Below are 19,821 nucleotides of genomic sequence, written 5' to 3'. Positions count from 1 at the left end.
GCTGCAGCCCACTCCTCAGACACCAGTCTTCTTGTTTTCTGCTCAGAAGCCTTGCTGGTTATTTGTCGTCGGGAGGAATCCCAGGTCCCTAAGCGCTTTGTGTCAGTCATTTTCCCGGGGAGTGAAAGGGACACCTAGATGCGCTCTCAGCACTTGTCGCTGAGCTAGAGGTGAAGAGAGGTGACGGGTGTTTCACTTACGGATCAGGACTGTACTTGCCAGAGAGCACGCTTCTGAGAGGCCTGACCTTGTTTGTGGAAGACCTTGAGCAGAATGGGGGGAGCTGCAGGCGGCCCACACTTGTCTGTTCTCTCCACACTGCCGCTGCTGTGCACTCCACGCTTCTCCAGTGCAGGTCAAGTGACTCTACCTCATGTGGGTGTGCGTGCGTGCGTGCGTGTATTGATAGTCTTAAAGTATTTCATTATTGAGAATAGCATCCATGTGAACAATGCATTTGGATTCTATACACTCCAAGCCTCATTTCCAACTCTCCTGAGGCATCTCCACAAAGTCCCCTCCCAACCCCACATCCCGTTTAAGCTTGGTTTTTTGATAACCCACTTGAGTCCCATTAGGGCTGCCTACTTGTGCATGTATGCAGGGCCATCCATCCACTGGAACATGGGCAGCCTACTAGGGCCCACACCCTAAAGAAAGCGGACTCATCCACTCCCCAGCAGCTATCAGTAGCTCCTCAACTCAACCAGCAGTTGGTCCTCATGAGCCCTTCCCAGCCATGTTGGGGTGCTGACTGGCTTGAACTGGTTCAGGTTGTGTGGCATCCACAGCTGCTGTCAGCTCATGGGTGCAACGTTCCTATCATGTCTAGAAAACACTTTCACAGTAACCCTCGACAACCTGCTCTTCAGCCTGTCTGCTCTTTGAAGCTGTCCTCTGAGCCTTGTTGGGGGTAGGGTGTGGTACAGGTGTCACATGTGTAGCTAAGCATTCCCCTGCCACTTATTTTCTGCATAGTGGCCCAAATATGCTTTTTTTTTTTTTTTTTTTTTTTTTTTTTAAATCTGGGGCTGGTTTGGAGCTTGCTATGTAAACCAGACTGGCGTCAAACTCTTAAGAGATCCACCACCCTCTGCCTAGATTAAGGACATTCACCACCATGCCTAGCTTGCATACTTAGGAGCTAGAATGGGCAGCCTCATCTGAGTAACTTAGAGTGAACATGGAATTTTCGATTGAGATTTTAAACCTGAAGGGCTTTAAACTTTTTCATGCAACTGAAACCCGCTTACCTCTCAGGTGGCGCTGAATAATTCAGCTGTGCGTTAAAGGAGACGTTTTGAAAGTCGAGCAGTATGCGAATACTGCCTTCAGTAAATCTGGATGTACTTCTCTGTGTAGTGTAACTGTTTCAGTAAGAGTTCTCTAGAGCAATAGAACTTACGCAATGACTCTCTCTCTGTGGGGGTGGTTAATAAGATGGCTTACAGGCTGGGGTCTACCTAATCCGGCAATGGCAGCCTAGGAACAGAAAGTCTAAGAACCCAGTAGTTTGCTCAGCTGCAAGGCTGGATGGCTCAGCTGCTTTTCAGCGTAAGGAATGGACTTGCCAGCAAGCCAGGGCAAGCAGGCAAAGAGCAAAAACATCCCTCCTCTCGTGCTCTTATCTAGGCTTCCTGCAGAAGGTGTGGCCTGGATTAAAGGTGTGTCTTCTCACCTTAGCCTCTGGATTAAAGATCTAGCATTAAAGACATGCCTGCCCACCTCAGAGATCTGGATTTAGAAGTCGATCTGCTTACTTCAAATCGAGCAAGAATCCCTCACAGGTGTGCCCCCCACCCCACCCGAGCCCCAAGTTTAGATTTTAGTTGATTCCAGATGTTGTCAAGTTGTCAACCCATCCCAGCGACTCTCCAGCTCACTTTGGTGTTCTGCCGCAGGATCAGAAGTGAGTGTGGCTGTCAGTATAGAATGGATCTGCTGACATCTGGAGTGTATGACTTCCCAGCCAAGGACATTGAGGCCTCCTAAGAGACATAGACTCAGCTAGGCCCTGTGCTCAGATCTTCTGCTCTGTCTTTGCTGGTCTGACTATAGAGCCTACCTCACTTCGGCATGTGTAGAGAGACGCTGGGCTAAGTGCTGGGGAAACAATATGGAGTGTGTGTGTTCTGTTCGGGTTAGTTCATGCTGGTGGTTCTGGCTGAGCCATGGAGCAGCTTTGAAAGCCTCAGAGGGAGGGAGGGAGGGAGCGAGCAGCTAACATGTCTGGGCTGGGCTGGATGGCCTTGTCTCCGGCCTGCCTGTCCAGTCGGGTTAGCATGGCGGATGTTTACAGATGCTCTCATCGCTCCTTGTTGCTGCCTTGGCTGGTTTTGACTCAAGGAGCTGATACCTACTGTCCCTGGATGTGGGAACTAAGTGGGGTAGGGGAAGAGGGGTGTCTTAGTTAGGGTTTTACTGCTGTGAACAGACACCATGACCAAGGCAAGTCTTATAAAAACAACATTTAATTGGGGCTGGCTTACAGGTTCAGAGATTCAGTCCATTATCATCAAGGTGGGAGCATGGCAGTATCCAGGCAGGCATGGCGCAGGAGGAGCTGAGAGTTCTATGTCTTCATCCAAAGGATGTTAGTGGAAGACTGACTTCCCAGGCAACTAGGGTGAGAGTCTTAAGCCCACACCCATAGTGACACACCTATTCCAACCAGGTCATACCTATTCCAACAAGGCCACACCTCTAGATGGTGCCACTCCCTGGTCCAAGAATGTACAAATCATCACAAGGGGGAAGGGAGGATAGTCCACATCCAGCCAGAGTTCATTCTAAGCTCTGGGCAGGCTGATGTGGGAGGGCTGTTAGACACTTTCCACTTGGCCCCGGGTAGGCATCCAAGCTACTGACCCCACATGGTGGGGGATGGACAAGGGGCAGCCCCCAACCAGGGGCCCCGGGGCAACACCCTGTAGCCCCGGGGTTATGGGAGAGAGGGCATAGGGAGAGAGGTTTCCACACAGGCGAGAGAGTCCTTAGTCCGGGCCTTGACTAGAGCACAGGAAGGCCTTCCATCAGGAGATTAGAAACGGCTCACTAGAGGAAAGCCTATTCCATTGTCCAAGTGCAGTGGGCCTTGATGAACAGATAGTCTGTGGTTTTAGAGCATTATTGTAGAAAGGCAGGGGAAAAGAGAGAAGGTAGAAAGAGAGAGAGAGAGAGAGAGAGAGAGAGAGAGAGAGAGAGAGAGAGAGAGACCGGCCCTGGCCAAGAGGAGAGAAAGGTGAAAGGGAGAGAGAAGAAGAAAGGCTAGAGAGTAAGAAAGAGAGAGCAAGAGAGTGAGAGGAGAGGAGAAAGAGAGGAGAGTAAGGGGAGTAAGAGAGCGAGGTGGGGCCAAGCAGCCCCTCTTATGGTGGGCTGTTATCTTACTGTTGCTAGGTAACTGGGGAGGAGTTTAGCCTGAAGGTCAGAAGCTTGGGACTTTGTCTATGTGACTACTGACCATGGTTCTCCTGTGGGGGCTGTGGGAGAGGTAACTTTGACAGGAGTCAGAGTTCCAGGAGACACGAGGGAACTCCTACCGTCCCATGTAGGTGAATTACCACCACCGGGTCCCGGGGTTCCACAACCCAGCTCGACTGGAGACCAGACTGTCTGTGTATGTAGCCCAATGCCCCACACCTGGAACTGCAGAATTATGAGCCACCAACAGCTAAAAGGAAGCTCACACAGGGAGCACTTTGAATAGGAAGTACTGTGGAATGTACTTTAAATTCTCATAACCACTTGGGGGCCAAGGTAATGACACCCCCAGTTTGGGGGCTGCAAGACTACTGCAGACAGGCTCATAAAGTAATCTCTGCTCTCTCGCTTCCCAGCTCTGTGGCAATGGATAAGTAATCCACTCTTCAATTTGATCTGTAAAATCAGTCTCGTCACACTGTGATCAGTCGTTGGTGGGTTGATCTGTGTAAATCATCTACGGAGACCCTGCCTTGTGACAGTGTCCCAGATACTGTCCTGAGTATGTATCATGTAATGCTTACACCATTTAATCCTTACAACCACTCTGCTGTTAATGTGCCTATTTTATAGAAGAGGAAACTGAGGCATGGGAGAGTTATGTCATCAGTCTGAGGTCACAGAGGTGTCTGTGATGGGGCTCAAACGCAGAGCACCAGAGTTCCCGCTTTCCATGACGTGACACGGTCACCATGAGCTGTCAGCAGGGAAACCAGTTTCATTCTTGATTGTTAGGATAATGACCGTGAAAGAGACCAAGAGGCCTGGCTTTTAGATGTCCCAACTCTGTGTGCAGAGCCTCTGCAGTGAGTCTGTCCTGTGATTTTTAGCCTCATATGTGTCCTGTGTTAGTCCCTGAAGGGACTGGCACAGAGATGCCCATCCAGTGATAAAACCTGTGAGGGAGCACCTGCTTGGGGTTTCCCAGAGCCACTAGACTTGGCATAGAAAGGACAATATGGTCACAGAACATGTTCGACACAGCAGGAACAAAGGCCTCGGTTATGTAGGGACATCTGGGTTGATTAGTGTAATTAGTGATGAGAAAGGAGGACATGCTTTGCCTAGCAGCTATGCTTATTACACCCCCAACACTGGAAAGACCTAGACTCGGATACAGCCATACTATGTGATTCTCAGCAATTATAGTAATGAACCCACAATAGATCTTTGTAACAGCTGAGGTCAATCCCAAGGGAATTAATTATGCGGATTAGGGGAGGAAAAAGCCCCACGGGCTACATTCTGCATAATTTTATTTATGTAGCATTAAAAAATGACAATATAATCAGGACCGGGCTTCTTGTCTGATGTCTGGACATCAGCTGAGTCTAAAGATAGACCAGTCTTCAGTACCATGAGGGTTCTAGAGTCTGTGGGGTGCCCGTCCCATTCGGGCTGGAGGGCAGAGCAGGAGCAAAGACCCCACAGCATTCCCGTGAGAGGACTCAGCTGCAAGCCAGCACCAGGGAGGCACTCAGACACACTGAGTCCCAGCCAAGGCCACATGGAGTCAGAGTTGGGTTGGTTTGGCCAGATCCTAAGGAAGAATGAACTGAACAGGAAACATGGGAACCTCTAGTTGGAAGGAGTGCCCTCTGTCAGGGCAGGGTCGGACTTGAGGGGGATTGCTGGACTCCACAGTGCTCCCCCTAGTAGCCCAGAATCCCTTGGAGGAAAAAAAAGTATCAACTTTCTCAGGTTGTATCTTCATCAGGTTGGTCTGTGGTCAGCTGTGGGGGAATGTCTTCATTGTTACTAATCCACTGTGGGTGGTAGCATTCCCTGGGCAAATGGGAGCCGATGAGAGAGCCGAAACGTCTTCCTCCACAGTGTCTGACTGAGATCCTGGGCTGATTTCCCTTTGTGATTGACTGTGACCTGGAAGTATAAGCCGAAATAAACAGTTTCCTTCCATCAGTTGCCTTTGGACAAAGACTTTTTTCTTCTTCTTCACAGTGGTAGATATCAACCTAGAATGGTGTTCCTTCCACTGTCAAGCAAGCAATGACGGCAAGCAGTGTGGGTCCTTGAGACAGGATGCTGTGCCTCCAGGAGACCCTGCTAGAGAAACATCTGTACCTGGAAAGCAGAGGGTCTGGCTGGTCAGGGAGGGAGGGGCTGCTGGAGATGAGATTGCTCACACCGGGAAGAGGCTGGCTCCAGGGTCTGTAGAAGATCAGAGACAAGAGAGGTGGGGGGAATGGAGCTACCTGGGAGCTGATGGATGGGAAGGTGCGGGATTCCCATGACCTCAGGGCTTTCTCACACCCTGGCCATCCGGCCTCTGCCTCATCATCTTGCTAAAGTATGACTGCTTATCCTAGGAAGTGATGGCCACAAAACAGAAAAAAACAGGCCTAGCCTCAGGATGACAGTTGTTCCCAGCCTAGGAGAGGGTGAAGCCAGAAGGAAGTGAGGGAGAAAGGCCACGCAGGTGTGAGACTCCACAGGAACGCAGCAGCAGAGGCGAAGGGCTACACAGTGAAACAGTCCACACGCTAGTTAAGCCTCTGTGGTCCATCCATTTGCCTAGGAATTTCATAAATTCATTCTTTTAAATAGCTGAGTAGTACTCCATTGTGTAAAGGTACCACATTTTCTGTATCCATTCCTCTGTTGAGGGGCATCTGGGTTCTTTCCAGCTTCTGGCTATTATTGAACAACATTCTGAACTAACCAGTACCCCGGAGCTCTTGACTCTAGCTGCATATGTATCAAAAGATGGCCTAGTCGGCCATCACTGGAAAGAGAGGCCCATTGGACACACAAACTTTATATGCCCCAGTACAGGGGAACGCCAGGGCCAAAAAATGGGAATGGGTGGGTAGGGGAGTGGGGGGGGGGAGGGTATGGGGGACTTTTGGGAGAGCATTGGAAATGTAATTGAGGAAAATACGTAATAAAAAATATTTTAAAAAAAGCCTCTGTGATCGACTTTACTGTTCATTTTTGACGTGTGCTATGTGTCTAGGCAACCCCAGGTGCTCTGTGAACCCGATTCCTCTGACTGAGGACTGCCTTCCTTGTTCCCCATCATCCTATTACAAGCAAGCTAGAATTAGATCAGGGTGTCTTGGAATTTATTCTGCCTGACCAGAGTCCTGCTGGCTGGACAGAGAAAAGTAGGGGGGTGTACTGGCTAGTTTTGTGTCAACTTGACACAGGCTGGCGTTATCACAGAGAAAGGAGCTTCAGTTGGGGAAATGCCTCCATGAGATCCAGCTGTAAGGCATTTTCTCAATTAGTGATCAAGGAGGGAGGTCCCCTTGCGGGTGGGACCATCTCTGGGCTGGTAATCTTGGTTCTATAAGAGAGCAGGCTGAGCAAGCCTGGGGAAGCAAGCCAGTAAAGAACATCCCTCTATGGCCTCTGCACCAGCTCCTGCTCTCTGACCTGCTTGAGTTCCAGTCCTGGCTTCCTTTGGTGATGAACAGCAGTATGGAAGTGTAAGCCAAATAAACCCTTTCCTCCCCAACTGCTTCTTGGTCATGATGTCTGTGCAGGAATAGAAACCCTGACTAAGACGGGGGGGGGGGGGGGGAGGAAGATAATGGCTGGTCTTAGCATCTTATGTCTGGCTTAGACAGCTCGCAGGTGGGAAACCTCAAACATACCTCTTACCTTCGTGTCTTGGTTTCTGATTCCATAGCTTTGGGAATCAAAACAGGAAACAGGAGCCAGTGGGGTAAGGCAGCAGTGAAAGGTACTTGATGCTAAGCCTGAGTTTAATCTGTGGGATCTACAATGGTGGGAGGAAAAAAAAAACACACAACAACTCCTGAAAGTTGTCCTCTGACTGCCACACAAATGCCCAGGCATGTATGCGTCCCTTACCAACAACCAACCAACCAACCAACCAACCAACCAACCAACCAACCAACCAACCAACCAACCAAGTAAAACAAAACGAACTATAAAAATTCCCACCAAAACCCAAACTAGAAATCTGCTCTGGATTCCAGAGTGCTTGGCTCCATCTGCTGGCCAGTTTTGGTCACTGTACCTTTTTGCCATAATGCACACGCATAACGTCCTCTGTTATATTGCGGAAGACTGAGGCTTCTAGGACATTTCGGTCTACTGGGGAGGCTGGGAGAAGGCTGTGCACATCACAGTTATCCTGAGAGTCCAGTGAGTTGCTGTCACCTCTGGGTCACACTGGTGGTGTTTTCAGCCCTCTGGATCTTGATTCATGATAGAGAATTCCCACGTGTTAGGATTGTCAGGTACTGGAGACCCTAGGGCCTGATATTTCTGATGGTCGCTGTTTTTGTTAGAGTTTTATTGCTGTGGAGAGACACCATGACCAAGGCAACTTTTATAAAGGACAACATTTAATTGGGGCTGGCTTAACAGTTTCAGAGGTTTAGTCCATTATCATCATGGTGGAAAGCATGACATCATCCAGGCAGACTTGGAACTGGAGGTGCCAAGAATTCTACATCTTGATCTGAAGGCATCCAAGAGGATACTCTACTGCAGGCAGTCAGGAGGAAGCTCTCTTCTATAGGCAGCTAGGAGGAGGCTCTCTTCTGTACCAGCAGAGCTTGAGCACTGGGAGACCTCAAAGCCCACCTATAGTGACACACTTCCTCCAACAAGGCCACGCCTCCTAATAGTGCCATCCCCCCCTGGGCCAAGCATTCAAACCACCACAGTCACAGAGGCTCATGCAAAAGCAGGACTTGCTCCAGCTCACACACTCAGGTCCTAGTTTTCCAACACCAGATCCTTAGTGCACAGGCTGCCTCCTCCGTCTCCAGACTTCCTGTCCTGGCTGATCCTTCTTTTCCTTTTCCCCTGAAGTCAGGAGAGCTGAAGCAATAAGCACAGTGCTCTATCCACTTGTTGCCATGGCAACCGCCTCCTCCTGTTCCTGGCTTCAGTCTGACTTGGGGTGTTCAGCCTCCTCTCCAAGCCAGAGCATTCCTGGCGGGATGGACCGTGGAGGGAGAAGGGAGGAGATCCCCTGTATTTGCCTGCAGCTCTGGCCCCCTTCCCTTTCAGCCTCTCGGAGCCTCAGGTTCCCCCAGCCAATCAGTTCTGTGAGATGGCCAAGGATGATGAAGGGGTGGTTGGGTGTAAAGTGCTCTGGGAGTTAGTGAGCATTCAATGTCCATCAGTCAGGACCCTAGGAGCTAACTGCTGTCTGGTTAGCGCAAGAGCTTATGGAGCCCCAGAGCAGGGAGACACATGGAGAGCTGGAAGGCAATTCACAGAGAAGTGAGAAGAAAGGACTGTGGCGAGCGGATGGAAGCACTTCCCATGTTCAGGGACTGGCAGGATTAACATTGTGAAGGTGGGCATATTACCAAAAGAGATGAACAGGTTCAATGCAGACCCCATCCAAAGTCCAATGACATTGTTCACAGAACTAGAAAGCACAATGCTAAAACCCACAGGGGAAGCACAAACACCCTGCACAGCCAAAACGACATTGAGCTAAGAGCAATGCTGGAGAGATGACGCGAATCTTAAGCTAGGTGACACTTACAGCAACAAAACAGCCGGAACTGGCACGAAGCACGGCCTGTCGACCAGCAGAAGAACCCTCCCCACCACAGGTACGAAAACATACACTGGAGGAAAGATGGCCTCTGGACATGCTCGCGTAGAAGACTGAACTGGACCTGTGTCATGCTCAGCCAAGGTCAGCTCAAAGTGGCCCACCTTAACGAAAGGGCTGAAACTTTGAAGTGAATAGAGGAAGACTCTTCAAATCTGTGGGCATGGGTGAGGTGGAGGTAGAGGCAGGAGGATCAAGAGTTCAAGGTCATCCCCCGCTACATATCCAGTTTAAGTCCAGCCTGGGTTGCAGGAGCCTCAGCCTCAAAAATGATACAAAACAATAAGATCAGAAGTAAAACAAAGACATGAAAATAATGTTTAGTATTTTTATCCACTGGAGAAATGCAATTCAAAACTACCGTTGAGAGTCCATCTTAACCCAGTCAGAATGGCTGTTCAAGAAGACATGCTAGCCGTGGGAGGTGGAGAGAGAGAGAGAGAGAGAGAGAGAGAGAGAGAGAGAGAGAGAGAGAGAGAGGATGGATCCTCTACCTTAGCACTGAGTATCCGTTTCCACAGTTCACCTGCCCCTCCTGCATTGTTGTCTCTGAGACCCCCTAAACATTTCCAGCAATTGCACGACAGTTTTTTTTTTCTCTCTCTCTCCAAGTCACTTGGCTTGGTGGCGGCTTTGGGGAGGAAGCTCCTAGTTCTTCAGGGAAAGTGCGTGTTGCAAGCTGTGACAAATACTGCTGCCGTGTTCTGCACAACAGACTGGCTGTCACCCTGGGTACCCTCCAGGACCCATTGAAGACTCTATCCTCCACAAACCATGCACAGAGCTGCCAAGCTCCCAGTAGCTGGTTTGGTCTCCTTGAAGCGAAGGACCTGCCCACACGCAGCTCACGCTGTAGCTACTTGGAGGCCTTTGCTGATTGATGCGAGTCCGTTCCCAGGGTTCTCAGCTGCCAAAGCTGTTCCTGCTGGCCCCAGCTCACCTTTTCAGTGTGTTGTGAAGTCTTCTTGGGTGACCTGTAATACAGGAATCCTCCCTTTCCAAACGTCTCAGGACCTCTGTGCCCAGTGTAGCAGAATTATGTCACATCAAGGCCTCTTTTACTAGGTTATGAGCCCATTAGGCTTCCTGTGTGAGTGGAACAGAAAACTGCTAAGTTAATTTGAGTTAATAGAATCTGTTAAATATAGAGGCTGGGTCTGGGTCTGGGTCTGGGTCTGGGTCTGGGTCTGGGTCTGGGTCTGGGTCTGGGTCTGGGTCTGGGTCTGGGTCTGGGTCTGGGTCTGGGTCTGGGTCTGGGTCAGGGTCTGGGTCGTCTGGGTCTGGGTCGTCAGGGTCTGGGTCTGGGGGTCTGGGTCTGGGTCTGGGTCGTCGTCGGGGTCGGGGTCTGGGTCGTCGTCGGGGTCGGGGTCGGGGTCGGGGTCGGGGTGAGATGGTTCAGCTGCTAAGGTGCCTTGGAGACAAGCATGGGCTAATGTTCCATCCCCAGAATCTCACGTTTTAAGAAGCCAGTGTTTTCTTGTATAAGACTTATACTTTCTTGGTTAAATTTATTGCAAGACGTTTCATTGTTTCTGAGGCTATTGTGAATGGCCATATGTCCCTGATTTCTTTCTTGGTACACTTGTTGGAGCTGGGAAAGCTACTGACTTTCCTGTGTTAGTTTTGTAGCCTGCTGCTTTGCTGAATGTGTTTATCAGCTTTTTTTTTTCTGGAGTTTTTAGGGTCTCTTATGTGTCAAATCATATCATCTGCAAATAGATACTTTGTATTTTTCCTTTCCTGTTTGCACGTCCTTGTCTCCTTCCGTTCTTATTGCTCTAGTTGAGGCTTCAGTTACAGCATTGAAGAGGGGCGGGGAGAGTGGGCACCTTGTCTTGTTCCTGGTTTTAGAGACAATGCCTTGAGGTTTTCTCCAGTGAGCAGGAGGTTGGCTGTGGACTTGCTCTAAACTGCCTCCATTGTGTCGAGCTGCATTCCTAGCAAATCTAGCTCCAAAAGGATTTTGTCCGAGGCCTTTTCTGCATCTAATGAATTTTTTGTCCTTAGATCTTTTTATGTGATAGATTACATTTGTTGATTTACCAATATTGAACCATCCCGGTGTCTCTGGGACGAAGCCAACTTGATAATAATATTTTGAAATGTGTTTTTGAATTTGGTTTGGAGGAAGGGTTCTATCTATCTATCTATCTATCTATCTATCTATCTATCTATCTATCTATCTATCTATCTATCTATCTATCTATCTATCTGCATCTGTCTTCATCAGAGATGCTGTCCTGTAATTTTCTTTTCTTTTTCTTATTCTTTCTCTCTTTCTTTTTCTCTTTCTTTCTTTTCCTCCCTCCCTCCCTCCCTCCCTCCCTCCCTCCCTCCCTCCCTCCCTCCCTCCCTCCCTCCCTTTCTTTCTTTCTGTTTTTGGGTTGGTCTTTGTGTAGTTTTGATATAGGGTAATACTAACCTCCGAAAAGGAGTTTAGTAATGCCTCTTCCTTTTCTATCTTATGGAGTAATCTGAGGTGTGTTAGTGTTCGTTCTCTTTTGAAATCCTTTTAGAGGAGGATTCTGCTCTGAATCCATCTGGCCCTAGGCTTTTTTGAGTTAGGAGACACCACGTGGGTGCTGGGAACCAAACGTGGGTGCCCTGGCAGAGCAGCAAGTACTCGTCTCTCCAGCCCGTCCCCAGCCACTGTGTTAGGTGTTGTTGGTTCTTTCAGTTGAGTCATTTGGTTATTGATTTGAGATTAAGTTTTTTTTTGATGTAGACACTTAGTGTTCTAATCTTTCCTAACCTCGGGACTGTCTTCCCTTAGACTTTAGCATGCTGTGTTTTCATTTCATCCACCTGTAGGAATTCTAAAATTTCTCTCTTGAGTTCTTCCTTGTCCCAGTTATCACTCAGTGGTGGGGTTGTTCCCAGGAGTTCTTTCAGTTCCTATCATCTTTGACATAGTCCGCTTTATTCCGTTGTGCTCAGACAGAAGGCAGGATATTATGTCAAATTTTCTATAGTTGTTGAGACTTGCCTTGAGTCCTGATATGTGGTCTATTTTGGAGGAAGTTCTATAGGCTGAGGAGAAGAATGTAGGCTCTTCTGTGTCCAAGTGACATGCTCGGTGCACGTTTTTTTTTTTGCTCCATTTAATTTATGACATTATCTGTTCCCAATGTTTTTCTGTTTAGTTTTTGTCCCATCCCTTGTCTGTTGGAAGGAGTGAGGTATCAAAGTCCCCCACTTTCACTGTGACCTGAGTTCTAATAGTGGGTTGTTGCTGTATTTCTTTCTTTCTTTCTTGAGACAAGGCTTCTCTGTTTAGTCCTGGCTGTCCTGGAACTTGCTCTGTAGACCAGGCTGGCCTCGAACTCTGAGATCTCCCTTCCTCTGCTTCCCAAGTGCTGGGATTAAAGGTGTGCACCGCCAGCGCCTGGTTAAGAATGAGACTGGGCTGACTCTGCCCCACAGTCTCCATTGTGGTGGGGATGGCTTAGTGTCAGGAGCTGCTTGTGATTGCGGTTCCAGGAGTGTGATGCTGATTGGTCAAACCTAGGTGAGTCAGGAAGCAGGAATAGACCAATGAGGTGCTCCGCTGGCTCCCCTCCCCCTTTTTTATTCACTTTGGCAGACCAGTTTGTGGAGGGGTGCCACTGACTTCCAGGGCAGGTCTCCCCTGCCTTGCAGTTAAACCTCTCTGAAAACTCCCTGCTCTCTGAAAACTTCCTGGCAGAGACGTTCAAAGGTGTCTGTCACCAGTGCCCAAGGCATTTCTAAATACAGTCATGTTTACAGTAACAGTAGCCCAACCACAGCTAGGTTGGGATGTGAGCTAACAGCTTCTTGGGGTCTTAACTGCTGGGCACTGTGACCAGGCGTCGAAGTCTATACTCTGGTATGGAACTTTCTTTGAGCAAACACTGTCTGAATTCATACAACAGTAACTAACGCAGGGGCATTGTGGGGGGCGGGGGGAGCTCCCTGAAGAAGCTGAGAGACAAGCTGATCTTCCCAGAGCTGGAGAATGTTCACAAGTGTTCAAGAGAAGGGACGAGAACTGGTGTGGCAGGGGGTGGGGTGGGGGTAGGGATCAATGAAGGTATGAGAACCGGTTGGATCTGTTCCAGTGCTCGGGGATCCAGAGGAGGTAGAGGTACTTCTGTGAGAAGACAGCACGCCCCAGGGAACTTATGATGCCATTAGGGGGTACAGTTTCAGTGTTCCCTGTGCCCTGGACCCTCTAGAAGTAGTCTGAGAAAACTCCCCACTCTACCTCTTTGCCCACCCCCCCTCACACCACGAGACTCCGTTGACTTCATGTCTCCTAAGCCTCTTTTTCTCAAGGAGCATGTGAGGAGCAGGTACGTTACTCACCTGGTCAGCAGCCTCTCGTGTCAAATCGGCATTATTTCTCATTAGCATGATGTCACCCGGCTTACCAGACAGGACTCTTAGCCCCTTGCCTGTACAGGAAAAAGGAGACTTAGAGAGACGCCAAGAACCTCTGCCTGGTGCCCTGGTCCTGTTGTGGGAACTCGTGAACCCTGATGGGCACGAGAAATCACGTGGGAATGAGGTCTTTGTCACAGTGCAGATGCCAGTGACATACTCAGAAGGGCCTAAGCACCTGCTTCTGTGACAAGCACCCAGGAGTGATGATGTAGTCAGCGTGGGGACTCCATACTGAGGTTCACCTTGAAGATCAGTGGGTGTGACGGGAGAGACACTTTCATGGATCTCACAATTTAGTCATGGATTTAATGTTCATTCTTACTCCCAAACGAGGCAGTATTATTTGTTTTTTTTTTTTAAAAGGCCTTGTTTTTAATTGTATAAATGCACTTATATCTATAGGTGATATATGCATATTGAGTGCAATACCTGCAAAAATCAGAAGAGGGCGCCAGATTCTGTGTCCATGGTGTTACAGGGAATTGTGAGAGCCCTGATGTGGGTGCTGGGATCCGAACTAGGATCCTCAAACACTCTCAATCTTTGACATGCTCCTAACATTTCTCCAGCCCCTTGTCTTTTATTTTATATGAGCCCACAACCAAGACTTTGGAGATTTAAATAGACTTTTGTAGCAATGGAAGTTTTAAAGACTTGGGGGTGGGGGATTTTTTGGAATTGAATTGTATTTTATATTATGATTTTAACATGTTACTTTGGGGACAAGGGATGGAAAGTTATGGCTTAAAGTGACATGCTTGTGGGTCAAGTTGACAAAGGACAGATCATGCTGGTTAGTTTTTAACTGGTAACTTGACACAAAGTGGAGTCACCTGGGAAGAGAGTTTTAATGACTCTTATCTAGATGTTGACCTGTGGGCACGTCTCTGGGGACTGCCTAGATCATCTGATATAGGAAGACACAGTCTGTTGTGGGCGGCACCATTCCCTAAGCAGAGCAATCAAGCAAGGATCTGTGTGTTTATTCTCTCCCGCTCTCAACTGTGGGCGTAGTGCTTAAAGTTCCTGTCTTAACTTCCTCACAATAATTTAACCTGGAATCTTAAGCCAAATGAATTTTTTTTTGTCCCTAAGGTGCTTTTTATTGAATGTTTTATTACAACAGAAACAAAACTAGAATAGAAGTTTCCTGGACCAGAAAATGGTGGCCTGGGAAGCTAAGCAGTGTGCAACTGATATGTTTAAAAGTAGGGACATGAACCAGGGTTTCATACCTCTAGAATCCCAGTACATCCCTAAGCCTTTCCGTTGATCACACCCCCATCTCTGGGGCTCCGGTCTGTGTCCAGTCTTCTGGGATTAAAGGTTTATTTTTTTATCCGGGCCAGCTGGGAAGGCACCTTCTTGCAAAGCTCCTTTCTGGCCAGCAGGTGGCAGTGCTGCCCCAAGGATATGGCCTAGACGGCTAGCTAGAGCTGCTCCTAGTATCTTTTGTCTGCACAGGGGTCCGCTCTCCTCTCCGGAGCCTTCAATGTGCCTGCTGAGCTGGGGCTGCTCATTTCCTTTCTCTCCTGGCTGTAATGCCTCATAACTTCGGATCCTTAGAGCCATTTACGATAGATTCAGATGCAGCCTGCAGCTAGAGTTTCTAAGCACAATGCTTTTCTGAGTTAGGTGCGGTCCTCTTGCCTATCTGCTCAGAAGAGGAACCTTGGGGCTTCCAGAGGCTCGAGAGGTCATGGAACAGGGGAATGCCAAGGAGCAGGGGAAGAGGCAGAGCCTGGTAGGAGCCTAGCAGTTGTGGCGCTGGAATCCATAGATGGGAGGGATTCATTCTGAGGAAGTCGAGGCAGAGCCGGAAGGGGACCAGGGCTTGTAACTCTGGACCTTGTATAACTTGTTATCACCAGGGTCTGTGATAGGAAGTCCCCGCCTCCTTCCTACACCCCCCAGGTACTGGTTCCCCACAGAATGACTGACTCTTAAGTGTTGTGTTCAGCTCAGATATGGCTGTGCAAATCTTGCCCAGCCTGGCGTTCTGCTGGGACCAGAGACTTCCTTCTTCATGATGGAACTCTGTCACAACGCATGGTGACTCCTCGTGATAAGGGAGAAGTGGGGTGCCTTTAAGTAACACGAAGCCTTCCTTTCTCTGGGGGCAGCGGCGGCGGGGGGCGGGGGGGGGTTAAACCCAGTAGATGGGATACTAGGTGCTCAGTTACACAAAACCGCCACTTGGTCGATGGCCTCAGGGTTCCTGTCTCTCAAATTCGAAGAACGAAATTCATGGAGAAATGCTGAGTTTAGAAAGAGTCTTATTACGGATTCATGGGTAGGAACTTAAGAAAGGAGATGGAGTTACTTGACGGTAGGAGACCCGCACATGGGACACCATCCAGCTGATAGTCCAGTGCTGTTGCTTTTTTTGTTTTTGTTTTTAAATGTTTAATAGGATTTATGGCAGAGACTGGGTTAAGCCATGAAGAGGAGGATGAGCCGGTCACGTCAAGGTAATCGGGTGTCTGTTCTCTGCTTGGGGTGGTCAATTATCCATCATAGAAAGAGAAGAAAGAGATAACAGGACCAAGATGGCTACCCTCTGGCATTCCAGGCCTCCAGAAGACAGAACAGGACCAAGAAGAATGTTCGTGACTTCTGTCCAAAGACATAAATTAGGATAGTTTACTTTTGGGGTCCATGCCTTTGAAAACAATTTCCATCCTCTGACCTTATCCCTAGGAGGGACTGGCACAGATGGGTTCGGTTTGTACTTGTGACATGCATGTCTGAGCTACTTTGTCTCACCAGGCCTGGCACTAGATTTGGCTGCTGCGGGGCACTACCAGCAGGCTCTGCCTCCTTGGGTCCTCTAACCCTGCTGGGCAACACGTTTGCTCTCCGCTTGTTCTTCGTCGGTCCAGGCTGGTCTGTTATCTATCATGCCCCATTCCATGTGGAGAGAGCCCAGGGAACAAGCTCTTCTGCATAGTGTGGAGCCCAAGGTTGAGAGCAAAGTAAGTCGTTTATGAAAACAGCCCTCCACCGTGTTATCCAAGCAGCGTGTATTCATTGCTACAAAATTGAGAATATGTGAAAGGAAGAAAATTAAAACCACCTCCATAACAATAGAATCTTTTTCTACAGTGATATTTTAATGGAATTGAATTTTTCTCATTCTCTTTTTATTGTACAAGAAATACATATTTCTCAACAGGGTTATGAAGTGGCATTTCCAGGGGATTAATTTTATTTGGTCTTACACGATTTTTTTTATATTTGTAGAATAAAAAAATTTTAATTTATCTGGGTTACCACATCATGAACCTGTCAATAATTCTGTGAGAGATTGCAATAGCCACCTCTGTCTTTTGAGGACCTACTATGTGCGAGCAGTTTTTACATGACTGTAACTTTATGGAGGGATGATTTATATCTCATAGAATTAACTTGTTTAGACCCATTAATCACTATAATTTGAAGATGGCTAGAAGGCTGGGAAGGTAGTTCTGGGGTCACTCCTCACGTCCTAGTGACATGTGATCCAAAGACCTAAGACACTGGGCAGTCACCGTCATCAGAGTCCAGGCTGGGACAGTGATTTTGAGCTCACTGAAAACTCTGTGATTGTGTGCAAAGTGGAAGCAGGCTGTATTAACAATTATCATGGAAAGTGAGACATTAGGGGACGGTAAGAGAGTTGGGAGGGGTTCCCAAGGGAGGGAAAGGCTGTTGACTTTCCTTGCCAATGGTTTTCATAGGACTGTGGTGAAAACCCAGACAAAGGTTGAATGATCTCTACTGAAATCGGGTAGAGCCAACGGAGGGCCGTACACTCTACTTGTGTCCCTTAGGCCAACCAGGGAGATGGTCAGATGCTGCCCAGCCAGCTAGGGGAAGTTCCCATCCCTGCCTCGTCCCTCAGCCCGCAACAAGTAAACCAAAGGCCCACGTGCCGGCGCCTAGATTGTGGGTGGGAGGATAGGATGTGGTGGGAACGGCTCACCAATAGGAGGGTGGTGGTGGTGGTGGGGGGCCGATCGTTTCCTTGGTGACTGGTAACAGGCACTCACAGGAATCTACAGGCATTTATGGCCTTGCTCTCAGAAGAGTGCTGACTCTCCTGTTCAGTTAGAGGCGCCACCACTGGTGGAATGGGGAGAGGCAAGCCCGGGCAGAGGAGGCGGGGCTTGACCTGGGACTGGGCTTTTTGAGTCAGTGATCTGAAGTCAGTGCGGATACTGGAGTCTGCACTGGCACACGGAGCTCCCAGGGAGAGCTGTTCTCTATTAGTTTTCTCTGGGAAAATCTTTAGTTTTGTTGCTGGTCTCCCAGTTAGGGCTGCACAGTGGATGACCTGGATCACCAGGTGTCACCTGGTCTGCTCCAGTACCCTTCAGCTCCCAATCATCATAACATCCCAGAAGCTAGTGCCAATAACTGTCTGCTTTGAGCCTAGGGAGTCATGTGGTCTTTGTGGCATAGAGCAGGTAACTCAAGGCTGAGCCCCAAAGGCCTGTCCTAGGAACAGTGTTTCAGCACAGCATGTGCAATGGCCCTGAGGCAGGAAAAGATTTCCTAGGTCTTAGAACTCTGAGTAACGATTGTTCAAGGTGGATACCACCGTAGGCGGCAAAGAGCTTTTAGGACTCACTAGAAAGAGTTCCCAGCCGGGCTTCTGGGATTGTGAGTCTGAGGGATGAGTTGTTAAGGATACACAGGGCATGACATTCTTCCCAGGCTTCTATGCCCCGAGGCTGATGTGGCTCCTGAGAGGTGGGGAAGTCACTGGGCACCGCCCACTGCCTATACTGGCCATTTTCTAATGTTGAGTATCCCAGACTCAGAAAGGCAAATGTTTCATCTCATGTATAGAATTATGTACATGTAGAATTGCATATATAAAACACAACCACGGGCTCTTGAGTGACTTCCAGCTTGGCATGCACTTGGAATGTAATGGACGTTTTCATCAGGAGCTGCTTGGCACTTGTACCCTTGCCTGCCATCCTGCTCAGCGTGGATTCGTTCTCAGCCCAGAGTGTGTAGCATCAGAGTGCCAGCTGGGAAATTTCTAGTGCTGCAGGTTATGTCTGTCCTATTTATTTATTTATTTATTTATTTATTTATTTATTTATTTATTGTAGTGCTAAGGACAAAACCCAGGACATCACCGATGCCAGGCAAGTGCTCTACCACTGAGCTATACCCAGGCTATATTTGTCATTAGTGCTTTTAAAAGCTACCATTACCATAAAAAAAAAAGAAAGGGTTTCATAACGACATTTTTATATGTACTAATTTTTAAAAAGATCTGCTTTTCCTTATGTGTGTACTTGTGTGTCTGTGTGCTGTGTGAGTTCAGATGCCTGCAGAAGCCAGGACAGGGAGTTGAAGCCCCTGGAGCTGGGATTGCAGGGCGAGGTGGGCGACTGCTGAGCCTTCTTTCTCCCCAAGCCTCAGTGCTTTGGTTATTGACCCTCCCCACCTGCGTCCTGCTCCTCTCCTGCTGACCCCTCCCCCAGTAACCACTTTTATTCTGTATAACCTTCCTTAGTGTTCCCCTTCAAAACTCCCCTTAATACCTCTTCTGTTGCTGGGTGTGGTAGCTCACGCCTTTAGTCTCAGCACTCAGGAGGCAGAGGCAGGCAGATCTCTGTGAGTTCAAGGCCAACTTGGTCTACAGAACACATTCCAGGACAGCCAGGGCTACACAGAGAAACCATGTCTCAAAAACCAACCCAAAAAAAAAAAAAATCTCCGTTCCTTACAAAGCACACAAATTGAAATCTGGATTTTGTCCATGAGAGAAGACATATTTGTCTTTCTGAGCCTGGGATATTCAATGTTAAAAATATCCAGTTTCATCCATTTTCTTACAAACGTCATGATTTCTTTCTTTTTTTATGGCTGAATAAAGTTTCATTGTGTATGTATACATACCACATATCCATTGTCTAGCCACCGATGGATGGACATTTATGCTAGGTCCGTGTCTCAGCTCTTGCAGATAGAGAAGCAGTGGGTATGGATGAGTGAGTGTCTCTGCGTACATCCTTTGGGTGTAGACCTGGGAGTGATGTACAGCCCGGCTATTTTTGTTTCCTAAATTTAATGTGCTGTAAGATTTTATTGTTCTTCGAGGCAGGACATCTTTGTGGCAGGACATCATTCTCCATCAGCCCCGAGGCTCTTCCTTGTCCCAGAGTGCGAGGCCACGTCCTCGCTTCCTCGGTAGCTCCGTCACACATTTGCTGCAGATGGCCTGCGAGTCGGTTTGATCTGAAGACAGTGGCTCTGCAGCTTCTGAACCAAGCTGGCCTGTAGGGCCCCATATGTGGTGACATCCTTTCAAGGTGTGTCACAAGCCAGTCCTCTCCATATCCTGTCACTTCTCAGGGTACTGAGGT

The sequence above is a fragment of the Mus musculus genome, chromosome 11, assembly GCF_000001635.26.
Source record: "Mus musculus strain C57BL/6J chromosome 11, GRCm38.p6 C57BL/6J".
Taxonomy (NCBI): Eukaryota; Metazoa; Chordata; class Mammalia; order Rodentia; family Muridae; genus Mus; species Mus musculus.
Note: the sequence above shows the minus strand (reverse complement) of the source record.